This window comes from Rhea americana, unplaced genomic scaffold, assembly GCF_003343005.1.
Source record: "Rhea americana isolate MKP2758 unplaced genomic scaffold, rheAme1 scaffold_55, whole genome shotgun sequence".
Taxonomy (NCBI): Eukaryota; Metazoa; Chordata; class Aves; order Rheiformes; family Rheidae; genus Rhea; species Rhea americana.
In genome coordinates, this window is record NW_028186701.1 from 1,982,973 (window position 1) to 2,002,593 (window position 19,621).

Genomic DNA, 19,621 nt, shown 5'->3' on the forward strand with positions numbered 1-19,621 from the left:
GACCTTTAGCTACTCTGGCCTAACCTTCCTGAGCATTTCTATGCTTAAGGAATTTTTTATATATTTGTGTTGTCAGTAACGCACAAAGTAAAAGAGAAAACTACAGTACAAATCAAAAATTACAGCAGAAGTACAACGAGTAACATTCAAAGACAGATCTAGGGCATTTCAACAAATGTATATATTTAATTCTTGCTTCTTCACTGTCTATAATATCTCCTTACATTCCTCTTCAWTCCTGCCCTAGAAGAGCATGCCAGTAGCTCTCAAGGAGATTTACTAAGTGCATGCCTGAAATTTGGGAAGGCAGTTACAACAGTACATCGTCTTTAAAATCAGTCTGCTACTGATCSTGATAATAAATAGAATTACATAAAATTTGATGCCCAGGAGTCACCAATTGGAAGAGACAAGCCTGTAATAGATGCTTCTAACACACCACTATCAGCCTTTGACATCAAAAAGAGAAAGCCTGAGGTAAGGTTAATAAGAGTACATTTTCCATTACATTTTTCCAGTAATTCTTGAAGAAAATATTGCCTTTGAGACTCTTCCAAGAACTGAGAAGACTAATGATATCTTTGATCTTAAGTTTATTTCACTCTTTGGATGTTTTCTTTTTGCCTCCTTTCACATTGATATATGTGGTGTTAGTCAAACTCTTTTGATTATTGCTGTCTGTGACATTTCTTCCAAGAGATGAAATTAAACTTATAAAACTCGTTTTATTCTGTTGAAGTGTTTTCTTYCTTCCTTCCACTTTCTGAGTAAAGTCAAGAGTTCTGGGGAAAATACTAAAACTTCTTTAGATACATGTCTGCTATGCTCTTTAAAAGCAGTTTTAGTTTCTACTCTAGAAAAGCACATGGAAAAAACAAAATGGAGTGCAGTGAGTRCAGTCTCGCATCCGTTCAAGGCAGCTAAGCAATCAGTATGATCGGTGGCGTGGCTCATTTTTGAAGGGTTTTTACCATTGCGCATTCTGTTTAATAAAATAGCAGGATATATATGAAAGTAAACTTTATGCTATGTGACCAACACTTATGGGAAAATAGAACAGATTCTGCCAAGCCTCAATTCATTGGCCAGTGCGCAGATTGCTATATTCCATGTCTCTGAACAGATATTGCAGCAACGCACAAGCATCTGTTTTCGAAATAAAGCAATAACTTTCTGAGCTTTACCTTCTCCTCATATTTCCCCCCAATAAAATCTCTTGTCAAAAGAGAATAGGAAAAAACACAACGAAAGTGTGTTATCTAGCTAAGAGTCTTTCTTTGAATGTAATTTCCTCCATGGATCCTCAGTGTCTCCAGCTTGACTGCTTGTGATATTTTCATAAATTGTTATTTTTTACAGTCATGAAATGGGATTCCCACTGTGCCAGGTGCTTATAAACAAAAAGACCATTCTCACACAGGAGGCTTTATGACTGTTCCCATTTTCCCAATTCAGTGAATGGTGAAAATTACTACACCATTTTTACAGACCTTCTGACTCGTCACTGCTCCCTTTGCTACTTGCAATCACTTGTTTGTGACTCTTAGTCCCTTTGAACCTTAGATACATGTGAAAAGCAAGGACCTGCACTGRAATGCCTGTGGGTGAGAATATTGTTTTAAATAGAAATTCAGAGAGACAGTCAGTGAGGATTTAGTCAAAAGAAGCAGCAGGAGCCAAGAAAACTGCCTATAAAGAGCTGGCCAATGTCACAGTCAAGGGCTGACGAGTAGCTGCAAGAACAGAAGACGAGACCTTCAGCCAAGAGAAGACACCAAAGGGAAACCAAGAGATGAGGTAGTAAAGAGCAGGGCTGAAAACACAGAGCAGAAGTAGCTGTGAAGTTATTCAGCAGATCTGCAGAAATGGAAAAGCAAATGACAGATAAGCAGGTACACAGTGTCAGGGCTGAGAGGGATCACAGTCCAGTGGAGGCAAGTACAATCCATCTCAAAGTATGCAAGGACCCTGGTAGCAGCTGGACTAGTCTGAAGAAAGGCATCAGATTGCTGACTTATCAGTAACTGCAAAAGAGAATGAGGAAAATAATGCAAAAGGAGTCATGATATACCTAATCTATCTCATCCACAGCTCTGGAGAGACTTGAGTAGTACTGAGGTGTCCTACTACGCCCACCAAGCCAACTACTAAGACATTAAAGAAATGAACTGGGGCTTATGAACACCTCAAACCTTTCAAAAAAAATCTGTGTGATGAAATGTGACAAGAAGCAACTCATTACAGCTAAAAGCAAATCTATCACCCAGGCTCAATAGAACTAAAATGAGCTGTTTTGCCCCAATGTCTGTGTGTTCCTTCTAAAGGGTGGTATAGGATTTCAAAAGGGTGAACAGTTCTGCCTGCCAGAAGCTTAGGGGAACGTAGCTGGAGTTCTCTGTTTCCTAAAAGGTTTTTCTGCTTATCATTCTCCTGTGATAGTCCCTCAAAGGGCTGGGTGTGGACCTCAGTGCAATAAATAATAAAAACGGGAAAAYTGTATGCTATTGATTCTTCCAAGAGTCAAGATCACACCTGAAGTGCATGCCAAGGCTGTCACTCTCTCATATACCCACTCTTGCATCCCAGAAAAAAAGAAAGCAGATGCTATGACAGCTATCAATAATAGGATGAGACCTAACAAGACCCTTCTCTCCAGTACCCTTCTGTCAGAAAACTCATCTCACTTCTATATTTTGTTAATATTTAGTTCTAACAGCATAAGATGTGCTAGTAAACCGAAGGTGTATTTGTGGCTGTGCCATAGGACAAAARGATTTTAGTGGCAAGGACACCAAAACAGGTGTGTTACAAAGCAGAGATTTATAGCTGTATACACAGGATTTTGCAAGGCAACAAAGTTCTTGATTCTCCAAATTACAGCCTTTGTATTGATTTCAAATCTATTTCATGCCTACACTTTCAGAAGCCCTAGCATGAGTTTATCTTTTACTTATAATTTGACTTACATAGCAGAAGTGTTGAAGACTACTAAAGAAGTTTCTTTCATTGTTACCTTAGCTGAAGTAAGTATRTTCAGGCAGCAAAACAGAATTTTACAATGCAGATTCACATAGATAGTGGACTTTCTCTTAGTGTACTTAACCAAAGTAAAGCTTAACAATACCCCCCTGCTAGAATAAAACCTTGTCATACAAAAACTGCCATTTACCTGAATAGGCGGAAATCTTTCATATTAGTTGAATAATATATGCAGTTTTATGCAGAGCAATTAAGGGATTATCATCAGAATTTCATGTTGACAAGAGGGGGGAAGTAACAGGCCATAATTATTCCTAGTGAGATTTTAYTATAGGCAGTGGGGTTATAGCCTGAAGTATAGTTTGGAAGCYTGCACATGTCAGATTCATGCTGCCATGCTTTTCGGACTATCTGGGCTTTGATTYAATAACCCATTGTAATTTCATGTACCCAGATGGACAGTCTAATAAGTCCTGAAAGCCAATGGTTTAAAAAGCTTAATGTAACATCATGGACTATCAGGTCAGAGGGATATCTGTATTTGGTTTGACATTCACATAATGCTGTTAGCTCTATACTTCTATAATAGACACATCAAGTAGTTCAAGTTAGCTTTATTCACATACAACTTTCACAAAAGAGTAGGAAAACACACCATTACACGAAGCTTGTCTCTGGATAAAGTACTCAGAGAAAGAAATGCACTTTCCTAGCTTATTGTGTGTCCCTCACAGAGTAATAAAATTATATTATAATAACACTCAGTGAACTGGTAGGTACCTACAAAAATGAAGCCAGCTATTTCAGTTGGTATCTGGCAGACTACTAGCCAGTCTTAGCTTCCAAACAAATGCAGAAAGAACTGTGGAAGGGAGAACTTCCCACAGCAGAAGTTTGTCTTCCCTTCTTTTCTGAGGAATTTTTTTATGGGGGTGGGGGGAGAGGATGAGAAGGGAGTTGCCACATGACACTCCAGCTTCACAGCACAAGTGACTATTACCAAATGCAGGAATTCAGACCAAAAGAGTATGCCAGAAAGGGTGCCTGTAATGATCAGGAACACTGGTGGAATTTTCTAATGGGGGAAATAAAAGCTAATCTTGGTCACCTGCATGGGGTAAAGATAAAATTAGAGATCTCTGCTTCCCAGCAAGCAGTGAAAAAAAAACAGTCATAGCATCTTGCATGCATATGGCTGCTGTCTAGCTGCCTCTGAATGAACAGAGCGAACTGCAGCCGGGATTTGTAAGCACATCAGCAAGATCCTCCTTTCTGATTTTTCCACAACAGAGAGAAAATGCAAAGTGGCGGCCCAAGCTCCTCTATTTTCTCTTCTAAATTTATGCTTACATTCTCCTCAATTGTCCTCTCAAAACTCTTGTCACCATGTACTGTCCCCATCTCAGTGACAGATAGCTGGGATAGTCCAAGAGTACATACACACAGTCTCCTTGAGCAACAGCTGTTGCTCAAGCAACAGCTCCCTCTCCAAGTCTGAGCACAGCAGTAAATGCCTTCGAGTGAAGAAGGATGCCTTAGATCTCCGTTTGGCTCCTCTCCATTTCCAATCTAATCGTTGGTATAGCTTTTCCTGTAGTTTCTTAGTTTATTTTATTCAATATTAATGAGCAAGCCAGTAACCATAAACAAAAATATAACAACAATGTAACTAGCAGCATAAAACCCATCTTCATTTGACTCCATGAAACTCAATAAAGGACAATCCAACACTTAAGAAAGTTCAAGTAAAAGACAGCAGAGTCCTGTATCATCAACAGAATTGCATCTGAATAATTTCAGAACTGGGTTACTTCTTAGCAGGTGAAGAGCTATTATACAGATTTATTGGATTACATTTACCCCTGGCGTAACTCAGTTAAAATAAATGGTGGAACAAAAGGAATAACTTTGGTCTATTATGTAGTAAACTGTTTTTATAGCTTTGTTGTGTGTATAAGTAATGATAGGCAGGTTTTGTTGTCTTCTACTACATGCATTTTTTGCACTGAACATTTGTATTCATGCCAAATATACCAAATGCGTTTTAAAAGAAAGTAATCATAAAAAGTTGCACACTAAGTTATACATCCAGTGTGAAAATTAAAACAACAAACATACCCAAAAGGAGTATAAACATTTAGTCATGATCTTATAAGCAGAAGAAACATGCCTACTGCTGTTCCTAAATTGAGGATCTGATCTCCTGCAGTCTCTGACAGACCTATTCTGGGGGATTTAAATGCTGCAGCTTAAGATATTACATCCTCAGATGTCCATCTTCCTAGCAATTACTGCCTGCACAGCAGGGACAGCAGAAGCAAAAAGAAAATGTGATAGCTCTCTGGGCATCAAAGTTTACAAGTTTGGTGTATTAGTTTCAACTACCCTCAGCCTATTGGATTTAGGTGCAGGGTTTAACCAGCCCTCAGTGGGATGCTGAGAACACTATTCTCTCCTGCTTCTCCACCAGGTACCTGCTGGCCTCCTGTGGCAGGATGTATGGACACCTGGAAGCAGAAATGTATTGCTAAAGTTTAAGCCCACACAGCCTATCTCTCTAAACCCTGACTGACTGAAAACTGCCCCAGAGAAAGAATAAAAATTATTTTACAACACTGTCATATTGTTTTCTCAGTATACATTGCTGCTTTTTAATTGTTTCAGACATACTTAAGCTTGAGCATCCAAATTCAGTGGGTACACGGGGAAACAAGACAAGGTCTGGGGCACCCAAAGCCTCCCTCAGCCAGTAACATTTTGCTGGTTTCTTTCTCATGGAATAAATCTTACTCCCAAGAAATGAAAGGCAGAATTTCCTTTCACTGCAGGCCAGTGGGCTCCCTCCCCAGTCCGACTCTCAACATTTTACCACCAACTGCCTATACTCTGATTTAAAGCCACTGTCTTTCAACGTTAGCTCTTGTTTTTCCCCCCTTTCTGGAGACATGTTCTCCTAACTATGTCAAACCGTATACCCAAAGGAGGCAGGCTGGCTCATGCTTTGCTCTACTATACTGAAGATCACTTCTCGTGGTTCCACAAAGAATGAGGGCGAACATACCAATGAGTGAACATACCAATGGTGTGTTCACTGACATAGTTTAGCACAGGGTGCCTTACTGCATCATGAAATATTGTGGCTTCTATTGCACAGGACAAATACTGGTAGTTAAAATGTGGTTTCAAAAAGCATTAGTAATTAAGCAGATAATGAAAATTATTTGAGAACAATTCTCCTTTGTCACTGCTAAGAATTCACTTTTTATGCCCTCTTCCCCCCCCCATTTTCAGTGAAAGAGAGGAACCGAAAACTTCTTAAAGTGAACTTAATAGCCCACTGCACCTGACTAAGTCAGACAATTTTATTAGTAMTGTATTTTCATACGTAAAGCTGTTAGCTCAGGTAACCTCACATTCCTCTAAAAGCATTACTCCTTTAGAAACAAATTGCTCCCTCAGATTACTTGAACAAAATAAAAAGTATGGAAGGTAAAAGAGAGGCTATTGGGGAAGAGGGAACYGACAATGGATAACGGAGTTCTCAGGAATTTTTTCCTTTTTATTACTTGCACACATATAAAACCTGCTCTGCCACTGAATGACATTTTACTTTTCAAGCAGGTAACCTGCAGGTTATAGACACAGAAATACAGGTAGTTATTATTTGAACTGCAGTATACTCAAGAATGGGCTCGCACCCCAGTGCACTGACTGTATTACAAACAGAATTTAAAAAAATGTTTCTGTCCCAGTAGACCTTCATAGTCCCATAAAATTACATAAAGGTCAAATCTTGATGGTAAGTTCAACCCAACTCTTTTTTGGCTTCAAGTCACTCAACGTTTTATATTATACCCTTGGGTTCTCTGTAGTTTCTTTCAGTCATAAAAGCATTTGGGAATCACATTATAAACAGTTCTGAAAAATTCAAAATGTGAGAGCATAAATTGCTTTCGACACTGTCAACCATTTGAGACAGAAGCAAAAGGAGGGGTGGGAGAGGTAATATGAATGTGAAATGGGGGACAAATAGAAAGTACTAATAACATTTTTTCAAACCTGTCTGAAATCCAAGTGAGAAGGGAAGTAAAAAGGGACTTTCCCAGGAAGTTTACTCTCTAGAAATCAGATGGTTGCCATGATAGGGAGGGAAAATATCACCTTGGGCAAAATTTGCGGCCTCATTCACTGGTGCAAATCATGTTTAAGATCGGTTGGGGTTTTGCATGTAAGCCTTTTTCTTTTGGCTCCTGGTGAAGAGCAGCATGCCAAGCATGCCTCCTAAGTGTGCCCTTCTGAGAGCCATGTGGGAAAAGAAGGTGCTTGAAAATGAGACTGGGACATCCAGGAAGCCACGGGGAAAGATGTTTATGTCTTGATAGAGTAGCATGACAGTTATCAGCTTGAGTAGACACATGTGCTGCACTTTAGATCAYGCCACCTTTTCCTTTCTCCCTAACAGGAGTCCTGTTGTTTGCTTCTCAATCTGAGCACACCACCAGACAAACCATTTTATTTACCATGACCCAAAACTTTACATTGCAAATATTATGTAATATATATGTAAAACATCCCAGAAATCTTGGTTTTTAAAGAACGACTGAGTGCTGAACCACTCCCAAAGAGATTAACATCATTCTATCTCTAAGAGYTGCAGGACACCCAATGTTGGACATCTTAGAGCTGAGGGGAGTATTAAACCTCACTGTTAGTTATATTCYATCTCTGTGTTCCATCACAGGATATCAAAGGCACTCAGTAAGAATGCATTACAGCTAGGTTTACTAAATTAACTTTATAGACAATATTACCAACCAGCAGAGTCAGAAGCAGTGCCAGGAACAGCCCATGAGTGCTCTAACCCTGAGGTGCCTTTTCTCCACACACTTGAGATACTCTTACTCCTGCAGCGCTTCTCTCATTCACTGTACATCTTCTTCCAACAATCAGTAACAARTAAGTGAGACATGACAGGTGTCTGCTCTAGAGGGGAGCAATGCACTGGCTACCAGGCAGAGSAGATCCCAAACAACTGCAAAGCCATGCTTGGGGATGCAATTTGAGAAAGATTAAAAGGAAGACACACCTCCACATACAAAGAAATAGTACAAAATGCAAAGAAAATGCAAATGTTCATGTCCCGCAGGAAATGTCTACATGCAGATTTTGAAAGAGAAACAAAGGAGAGCAAAATGYTGATCTTTCAGAGCAGTAAGAACAATGGACCTTCTCAGAAAGCAAAACAAAGCAAGCAGCAACCATGAACGCTGCTGAACCTCCTTCTCTAACCTCCAAAAAATACCACCCACGGTCTTTGGTCAACCTCAGTTTACTCTCTTGATTCCAGTAAACCCTCTGATTTTAGTATCTTTATTTCCTTCATATTTCTTACCAATCCACCCAGAACTGTAGCTGTGACAGGAGTTGACAAGAACTCACAAAACTGATTCTAACGGTGATAATGCCTTCCTTTCCCAACACTTTCACTATCCCATGTGTTTGCCCAACTTAGGTTCCCCTTATCTTCCTTAATTTCCACAGCAGTTTCCACAGCAGTTTTCTCCGTTTCTGACTACAGTGCTCCTTCCATTTCTTAAGACTCCTTCCTTTCCTTCATCTTTTCTCTTACCCAAATCAAGCATAAAAGCATCCTTCTGGATCTTTATCCATCTTTCATCTTTGTTTCTTTCTCCTATGGCCCCTTCCTCCCTGGGTGCTCTGTATGCTACTTCCTTCAGCATCTCCTTAGAATGCTCCTTTGTTATTTAATTACCAACTACAGATCACGCAAACCAGGATTTTCTTCCAAGAAAAACAAAATCCTCCAAAAGGCAAAAACAACATTTACCACTAGTCTCAAGCACTATAAAGATGTGGGAAAGTGATCTCTTCATTCTTTCTGACGTGTCTGAGCATTTAGACTCTCTCCATTTTCGATACTGCTCAGATCAGGCTGCTGTAATTTCAGCAGCCTTCACATTCATCCTCTGAAAGACTGGTTCTTATTAGGCCTCACTTGTTACCAAAACAGTATTCTCACCAAGAGGCCCAACTTGAATCGGAAGTCCTGTTTTTGGAGAAATTACAAAAAAGTTCAGTAACAGATATTTCTTACTAAAATAAGAATTTTCATCCCAAACAGACAAAYAAAGCATAATTGCTCCCACAGGCACAGAGAGGCTAAGGGACTTGACTATCATTGGAAAAAATGGTTGTAGAAAAGCACCACTGACTGAGTTCAAAGCAGCAGCAACTTCCCAGTCAGCAGGGGAAGAGGTAGAAAGGGAAGGAAGGAGCAATGCAAGAACTTTCCTGAAGTCACCGACAGGTTGGACCGGAGCCTAGGGATTATAGTGCCCTGGCCTTTTCAAGAACTGCTGACCACACCTTGTCTTGCCAGCTTTCCTAACAGTAGCATGATGACATCTCACTGCCATCTGCATGGTTACAGAGCAGCGTAGGTTTTGGCAATCTGCTAGCCAAACCTACACAGGTGTCACACTCTTTACTACTCTGGCAATCAACTGATCACTTGTCGAGTAGGACCATGGTAGTAATGCTGGCTTGAGAACAATACTCAAGACACAATAGCTGCCAAGAGTATTAGGTCTCTCTCCTCTCTTGTTCCTCCCAGACACTATCCCACATCCAGTCCTGTGATTCTTTTTCTTTCCTTGTACTGGGTCCATCTAACTGCTTTTTGCTGAGTGAGTTTTCTGACTGGTTAGGGGAATGAAAGAGTTCAGCGAATGGCTAGACAAGCACCAGAGCTGGCCCACAGTAAGCAGCAGAACTGGGTGGCCAGGAAAAATGGGGAAGATGAAGGGAAGAGACAAAATAACTTCCACTTTTTTTGTCCATGGGAAACCGCTGTATCAGTTCAGAACACATTTACTTTCACTCCTTCAAATACTCTTCCATTACAATGTAACAGTAGGATTTGTGCTGCTGTGGGACTTGTCACGCAAAAAAAAAAAAAAAAAAAAAAAAAAGTGTTGGTAGGTTCCATGGCCAATGATACCTATGGCCCAACTGGTAGGATGAAAAGTTGAGAGCAGGCTAGAAGTCCATGTATTCTGCCACAGATTTAACGTACAAGATAAAGAAGGGTATCCTAACTGTAGTAGGGGCTAGAAAGTCAGTGGAATAAATCCACACCCTTATGTACATTGGACTGATGAAGTAGAGGAGGGAAGAGGTCAAAGTACAAGAGGAAATARTAAAGGGAAAAACATTACAATCACATGCACACATGCAAAAGAAGAAAGATGCAGAGAAGTGAAAAGAATATCTCAAAACTACTCTTTTCCCATAAAGCTTCTATCAAAACAAAAAAAATGAAAAATCTTCTCTTAGGTGCTGAAAAAAATAGAGTAGACTCAAAAAGCAATCTAACCAGTTTGACTAGAGGCATGTGCTGTGTTCTTGATCATGCCAGCTCTTCCTTTCTCCTTTAAAATACGCTAAGAGGAGCCCTCCTGCTGTTTCTTTCTCAAAGTGAGCACACTGCCAGACAAACCATTTCCAAAACAGAGAAGCCTCAACCATTGAGAAGACACATACAGTGTCCTCCAGCTTCCACCTCAGACTTTTATTGATGAAGAACACTTCAAGTGTAGGCTACTGACAAAAGAAGATGCTTTACTCTCCTTCTGCTCCTTCCTTGTGCAGTGCCAGCTAAAGTGCAGCAGCAGGATGGGTCTGATGAGCAACTGAGCCAGCTGAAAAACAAGCCRCCCTTGTGTTACCTTCCAGCTGGATAACTCTCCTAACATACCCGACCCCATGATGTATTAAGGCTTCTTTTCATGGCAGTCTGTACTTTGATCAATACAAGGCATGCCCTGCCACCCAGCCTTGTGCCCCTTGTGCCCAGCCACCTTGTCTCATCAGCACACAAGGAGAAATAATYGTATTAAATGCTATGCTTTACATTTGCCTTGCAAGCAACTGTTGTAATTAGGAAAGAGAAGCCAGAGAATGAAAGGGAGAGTAGCACATAGGCACAGTCTGCTTACAAATTAATCTACCCTAGGAAATAAGAAGAAAGCTGATGTCCCCTGGAGTCTCATCATCTTCTGCTTACCTACATGCCAGTAATGGAAGCCCTGTTAATGCCACAGAGACTTGGAATAAGGTTAGGAAAAAGAAGAAAAAGTGTGCAAATATAAAGCACATTTCACATAACATTTCACCTGTTTTGTGAAACAGGCCTTAAGTAAGTACCTTTTAAAAGACTTATTGGAGTCTTTAATGACTAGAATTAAGGGAGACACTGTTTCTGCAAGGGGTATTTTAAGAAGCAGACAGTTAAGTYGCACATTTTTACAAGCCCTGTGTGAACCACTGGCCCAAAACTGTGGATCTGAAGGACGCCCCCCCTCCCTTCACATTACACAGGAGATAAAGCACAACTTCAACATCTGCTTTCTGATGGAAGCTCATTTTCAAAGCAGCCGCTCTGATACCATAATTATAACATTAACAGGTAACAAGTCATTAAAATGGGGAATTAAGATGAATATGGGTGATACTCACGGATTATTTCTTAGATTAAATGCAAGTGAGAAATATTCATGGTTCAGTAATTGCAATAACACTATACTAATAGCTTCCCTCAATTAATTATATTCTGAGCCAAATAAAGCCTCAGCATGGCTGATCACAGCAAAGCAGAATACACTCTTCTCTGCCGAAGCAGCAATGCTTCGGCTTCAGTAGCTGGCATTCCTGAAAGGAATATCCATATAACATCCAATATCCATTTTCCTTAACAGCTCTTTCCAAATATGATGATGAGGTGTGCCTTTCCCGGGCTCTCACCCAGGAAAGAGAACAAAATCTGCTAACCAGGAAAGACAATAAAAGGGATTGCACGCAAGCTGTCTTTTCCCCTTCAGTCTTTAAAGACTAGATTAGATTTCATTTTTATTTTACAAAATACTGCTTGCCAATAAATTATGTAACAGTACATCCACCTCTGCTAGCACAACTCACGCTCGATATCTCCTTTGCGAATTCGAAACAGCGTGTTGCAGACATCTTGGCTATTTACATGGCTCTAGGGTGGCTCTGGCACCCAGAACGCTTTCGCATGCCCCAGAAAGAAAATAATAATAATAATAAAAGTCAGAAGAAACACATTTGTTTTGAAGCATTCAATACAATTCTGTGGTTTTTAGATAGAAAACTGAAAAATAATACTGAACTTGAATCTGAAGTAATTTCTTAAACATCGCCCTACCTTTAAACTGATAAAAGCAGTACTAATGAAGGACACCCCCAGCAGAGAGATGAAAGAGAGTGACTCTCTTAGTTAAAAGCTGAATTACACTTGAAATTTCCCACTTAAAGTAATTGCCAAACTGTTCTTTGCTGTATTTTTCTAGAATAACTCTCRAGTACATTCCAGCAGAAAGAAGCAAAGTATATTATGGCAATGTACYGTATTAAAAGTTCACTTATCCACAAACAATAAATAGTTGAGAACCCCATCAAAACTTTCAACTTGCAGCATTTTTATTCATATAATAGGTAAACCTGTGAGCCTGAGATTTATATGTTAGGCATCATCACTATTGGCCTTTGGTCGTTAGGTGGAAAATTACACTGAATCTGATGACTTAGAAAGTGGAGCACTAGTCATTTTATCCAATGCATACTGTTAGAAAGTCAGTAACACTGATAACTGTATCAATAACCTTATTGCAGGTAGAACTCATAGTCTTGCCCATTATTAGGACTACCTGACATTTTGTTTTATAATAGCTTAAAAACAAAGCAAAATAATCAGCTGGGTTGACATTTTCCAAGAGCCTGCACCAGATTTTCCACACTCAGTCACGCCACTCAGACATAACGATTTAGCCAYTTCCATGAATGAGATTAGAGAAAAATTCACTGCTCTGCAATTTCAGACAATTCAGATGACCTTTCCCYGAGAAACTGCAGCATCTCATACATTGCAAGAGTAACGTGGCAGGTTGGTGGATGGGCTACTTTGCCAGGGATATGCTCCTTATTCTCATTCAAATCCTTCCAAAGCTGGCCCAACAACGAAAACATGAAGTGCTGCTATGAAAAACACTTAYGCCCAGGAGGTTTCCCAGAGCTGGCAGCTACAGTGCCTGGACCTTGTGGACTCCCTGGGAAAACTCCATCATGTCCCCATCCCTGTGCTTGCACACCATCTGTGCTCTAAGACCAAACTAGAGGACCAGCAAAAAGAGACAGGGACGGGGGGACGGGGACGACCACGCTCATCCCACTATGGTGTGCTGCAGGCTACAGCACTACGGGAGCATGGAACAGAGGACACCAGTCTGATTTTCCCATGCTGTCACCAAGACTGCACAGAGGATGGAGTTGCCAGACTCAAACACAGAGAGGGAAAAAGGTAAACTTCTTTTTTACCTTTAGGGACTAYTGTGAAGACAAATCCATTATAGAGTCTGAGGTGACCAGATAGAAAACATAAAAATAAGTAAAATAGCACTTTTAATAGGTAAAAATTTTTGTGTTAACATGACATTAGAGTTGTAAGGCTTATTTATACTCTAAAAAGAATTAGCTTGTCTTTATTTTGCTTTTTTAACTGGCTATATAAGAGCAAATGTATGTGCACATGTATACTTGAAGAGAGAGAAATGGGGATAACCTACATCAAAATTTGCATTATACGAAAATCTCCAGCTGGTAGTCCCCCTCAATCTATCATTAAATAACTCTCCCCTGCCTCACAGGGTGAGAGTTGTCCTTATTACGCAGAATTTGAAAGACAATGRCAAAACTCAGGGAAACGGTTTTCCTTCCACTGTGAGGATAAAAACGCTACAGCCACTTGTTGCTAAGGCATTTCTTGTGTTTTCCTGGAATAAGCCAGCCRCCCAGATCATTTCTTGGCTAACCGTAAAATGCACTGAAAAATGAGTTTTCATCACCGCCTTAAACAACAGCGCCTTCACTAGCAAAACTTGTCATCACTTCATTTTTACCTAGTGTTAAAGAAAACAGCAAAACACAGAAAAAATCTCTGGACTTGAGTAATTTCAACAGTTTAACATCACGAAGCAGTCCTCAGCAGAACTTGCTTAAGCTCTGAAGTCAGGAAACCTTATAGGTAATTAATAATTTACATTTGTTTCACCTTCCCTTTACTATTCCCATCTATATTTTATACATTCATCAGCACTGTTTCACTTCAGCGGCAGCTGCACATTCCTGAAAACACTCGATTGGACTSATACTATGGTTCAAGGCGTTCCTTTTTCATTTATTTTAACCATTTGAGTGTTTCATTTATRTTCATGTGTTTTTCTCCTCAGTATTTTCAGGCTTTTAGTCAAAACATTTACTCTCCTCTTCATCTTTCACAGCTACACCCTTTCCCTGGCCATCTTATCAACAGGTCTTTCCAGAACACCTCCAAAGTTCCTTGCATTTGACGTTTTGTGATATTCAAAAGACTTCTGACAACTTTTTCGCCACTACTGCAGCTAGTGCAGAATCGTTTCCTGCTATCTAACTCAGTGCAGAGTGAGAATTAAACCCATTCTGTTTAGAATAAAAATCTGATTTCCATCACTAGCACCATATTAGAAACGATCAGCCCCATTCAGTTTCGGGTTGATTTACGTACGAGGAATCAAAAAACAATCTGGATTTCAGACTAGGCACCTGCCTTCTTCTGCATGTCTTCAGCCTTTTTGCGTGTCCCCCGGAGCTTCCGCCATGCAGACCAGTGTGGCTCAGTTCACTGTACTCCAAGTGCTGTACTTTTTTGTCTCTCTTCCTTCAGTTGAAAGTGAGATGCAATCTCTGTATGAGCACACTGCAGTGGCACACACGCCATCGGCACAACTAGAAAAACCTGGGTTGAACTCCGACCAGATCTGTGAGAGGCAGTGTCTTGTTCCCGGAAATGCCTGGGTACCAGCTAGGGACTAGTACCAGTGCCATCACTCCCAGCCCAGCATGTAAAATTGAGAACGAGCTGTAGCAAACAGCATCTCATCCACAGAGCTGGCAACTCAGTGGCTCTACGTTACCTGGGCCTTTATCTGAGTTCTATCACTCCCATTTTCCGAAAGAAGAATTAACCTCCTGACTCCATGCTCTGTCACAYTTCTAAAACTTCACTCCCTTCTCTCAGGTGAGTTTTGATCTTCTGGTAGTTCTCAAGGACCCGTTTGCTATGCATTTTCAGTTCCTTTCATTCAATGGCAGGTATGCTCTGGTATTGCTTTCCTTGTACCCAGTGCAGTGTGAATGCAAGCTCAGACTGATATCCTCATTATTTCCTATAGCAAACAAATAGACCCTATCCCTCTCCGACATCTGAATTTCAAAACGGATTTAACCACAGCAACAAGGTTGATGTGGAGACCTCTCATGGAATAGCTACTGTTTATAATACTATTTTAAATTACTTATTTTGTTGCTCTCATTCACAAGTCTGTTAAAGCCTTTTTTGTGTATGTGTGACCATAAATATTAAAGAGAGTTTAGCCAGCACATTTGTTTCTGATTTCAAGTGTGGGTGGTAAAAACCAGCTTTGTATTTTTTATTTAAGTCAATGTTTAGAGGTTCAACTACCAAGAGTCAAGAATAGGGAAAAAAAAGGCATAATAGGTTCCTAGCACTTTCCAACAGAGCATTAGAATTATATGATTAACATCTGACACATGTTCCTTATTCTCTTATCTTTTTCCCTGTGCAGGGGGTGCCCTGTTTAGAAACACTTTTTCTTTCTTTCAATTATTATTTAATAAGAATAGAATTCACCAGGTTAGAAAAAAGAGTGGCAAGAACATGTGCCCACACTGGTGACAAACATAAGACTGTTGTGGTTTTCACTTTGTAAGAAAGCTCAGTTCAGAACTGTTTCCCCACAAATTTTTACAATGTGATAGTAATTAAAATTAGATATGGCAATGCAATACACTATCAAATGGCTATTTTCAAAAATGTTTGGCTAGACCTCAGATTCATTTGAGAAAGGTTAGCTGACCCACTTTGATTGAAAAAGGCTGAGAAGTTGCATCACAGAAGGAATAGTTCTTCAGAGACAGATTCTTACCCTAAGATTGAGTATCCCAAACTCTGCCAAAGGAGGAGGGAAGGGAAAAGAGACTTGTAAGCGAAAACAACTGTAATTTTGAATTTAATTTCAAATTCTCAGCAAAATCTAGCAGAAAGTAGGGACATTTTGATTTGCACTAGGTATAGCTTGTTTCACTGAGGAAACCTGTTAAAAGCAGTGGGTGCTATTTATTAATTCTCAAGAGTAGAAATCTCTGTGTTATACAGAACTCCAGTATTGAAATACATATTGAATTGCTACAAACTAGCCAAATAGAGGGTATCGTCTACCCATGTCACTTACTACCCACATAAGCTACATATGCTTAATGAAACATAACAAGAAAAATTATGTTTTTAGGGGAACTACACAAAAGACAGATTAATTCCTGCAGAGATTTTTTAAGATTAAACTTAYTCTGCAGATACATTTTCCTAAACCAAAATAACACATACCTAGCTAAACAAAAATTAAAAMTGGTGTTTCAGATGAGGATAATGTTTCTATATGGCCTTTGGTCATCCAGCACCTAGTTCAGCACTCTCAGCTCACATCTCACCTGCTTCAGCATCCCCAACCTTTAGTTCATTAAGAGGTCCCAGCAAACTTTTTGCTCAATTAGTTCTCCTAGAGCCTAATACTGTTCCTTCTTACAGGTACTGCAAGAGCTTTCACTATCCTTGCCAACCCCAGATCTCTCCTAGGTTTTTAAGGTCCACAAACACCGTGCAAAACAGGGCATACAAATCATCATCCCAAACTATTTACAGAATCTGACACAGTTCTGCTATTCTTGCTCTCTGAAATACTCCCACTGACTTCATTATAGCATTTACAYCTTGATTCTTCTACTGTGCACAAGCAATGACAACCATATCGACTCAGTTCAGAGGAAAGGGGAAAAAACCTGTGAAATTAAGTGACATGAAGTCTTCTGTCCAACACAGGAATTTTTAATTAACAACAAGCTGAATATCTCTGCATAACTTTCATAACTTTGAAGGCTAGTCTGTAGCCTCCTAAAACTACCAGGAAAACTACTTCTGAGTTACGGGGAGGGGGAAGAAAAGAAAAAAAAAAGATGATGAACAAGAAAGGTACTCAATGCATCCAAGGAACAAACTTCATCGTGACAGATCTTTTTAAAAAGGACATACTAGATTCTGAGTTTTGTATGCTAGCTTAAATTTTCTAAGTTGAATACTGAGTTGAATAAAATGGGACATTTATGACATACAACTGGACAACTGGCACTTGAGTTTAACCATCTTAAGGTATCTAAATCTGGGGTAAACAGAAACATACTGTTTGGCCATACCCAAGGGACTGTTTTATGATTTGAATTGACCAGGAAGCAGAATTTCTGTTCAGCAGCAACCCAAAGTTCTCCTGGAAGAATTTTTTTTTTTTCCTCTCTATTTTGAGGTAAAATCCAAAACCACACAATTTTAATGGAAAGGAAAGTAGCAAGTTTGCTTCAAAAGCACCAGGACATTGTCCAAACCTGGAAGCAAACATGCAAATAGCAGTGTGAACAAGGGAGGTATCATCATTAGAATATTCCARGTTTCCCGACTCTCTGATCTGAAATGAATGTGACATTTCATGGATATACAGATGACAGGGTAACAGATGACAGGGTAGTCTAAACTGTTTTAGCTGACCTATCCCCTAAAAAAAAGCAGAGACCTGGAGATCACTACTCACTGAATATGCAGTTAAAATTCCCTGTGATTAATTGGAATTTAAATTTCAGGGCTGAGTAAGATATCTATTTGACCTTATGTTTTCCCCATGAATACATTTACAAGCTGCTTTAGCTTGCATGCAAGAGTTTACAGTATATATGTACGAAAAAAATAATTTCAGAAAGAAGCCAGGTTGTTTTGGGCTAAATTTTGCTTTTAGTTACATGACACTAAATCAGAATTAAGTCTTGGACTTTGACAGAAGTATTTACATAAATCCTGTTAAGAGCAGAACTTATTCATCCACAACTTTTTGACTATTCTCAGAAGCAGATGGGTATCTATGTTTACTAAGGCACAATCCATTACCAGTGATATTATATGCATTGTTTTCTTAAAATAGGGCAAAATAGTGCTATTCAGGTACTAAGTACATTAAACTAAATATATTAAAATTTATTCAAACGCTTCATAAATGGAAACATTGGTAAATGTTTATAAAGAGCTGTATCCATCTACGCAAAAGCATTTGACTGTTTCTCAGGTGAGCAGTGTTATGTCCTCAGTAACATTTTTCACACAAGTTGCTGCTTTGGGATTGTGATTCCCAAAGGTATTTCACAAACACAGCTTTCTTGCAGGTCAGAATTAGCTTTTGCATGACTGTGGTATCTTTGATTTTTACTTCTATAAAATGTAGAATAACTTTTAGTATTGATGATGACAAAATCTTACTAAAACAGCTGTTGTTTAATGCCTTCCGGGCTTTATGATCTTTTATCTTGTTCCCTATTTGGGATTCTCACACCACAGCTTTGCAAAATCCCTAGTAGTACAGGCCCCTGAGGACTGCTCCTGCTTCCAGACCAGAGCTGGGTGAGAGTTGCACTTGCATTGGCAGAACTTGCCAGCCAGAGGCAGGCCTTGCAGTTCATCCCAGAGCTTGAGCCTCAGGCTCTACATCCAGTTAAATTATGAGTCTAGACATCCTCTGGGGATCTTCCCTGACATATTTTGTTCCTTGCTCCTCTCTCATTTACCATATACTGTTGAAACCATAAGGTCATATGAAACCATATGGTATTGAAACCATATGGGCATATGAAACAGGATTCTGGTTTATAAACTGTTTTGAAAATACAAGGAGGAAAAATCCTGCTCTGTTTTTTCCCTTCCATTTTGCACACTGCTCCTGAGTTGCAACCAATTTCTAGCCACGAATGCTAGATGCTCCCAGAACCCTATCAGGAGATGAGGTTGCCCATGAGCCCTTCATCTTCTTCTAGGAAACAAGAAGTGTCTGTTGACTGCAGGTTTCCATTACAGCTTATAACCCCTGTGGAAAGGATYCCAAGAAGAAGTTGGGAGCAACTTCCAACGTTCTTAGCAAGGAAAAGCCACTCCTGAAGCTCCCAGCACTTCTGATCTGATAAGATCCCATGTACTCCCTGCAATCCTCAACCCCCAACTAGACCTAAGAGACCCTACATATTTTCTCCTCAGTAATGATAATCTTACTACGCCAATTGCAATACATTTCAGAGGAACTCCTGCAAGACATTTCTGTCAGTGCATTCCTCTGAATGGAAATAGCTTTAGTAAAAGTGGGTGGGAAACCATTTGTCTTGGACTGTACACATTCGGCAACATTACGCTCTGCAGTCAATGCCACAAAACACTGGATTCAATAGAAGCAACAGGGGAGGGGGCAGCAGGGTAGGAAAGAAAACAGGTGACATTTACTTTATGTTTTCTCTAAAACACAGCCATTAAAAAACAGGGCTATTAAACTCTACAGATAAACAGCATTATGAAATATCAGTAACAGTTGGGTCTTTAAAACAGGAGGGATGTGAACTGACCTCCTGGGAA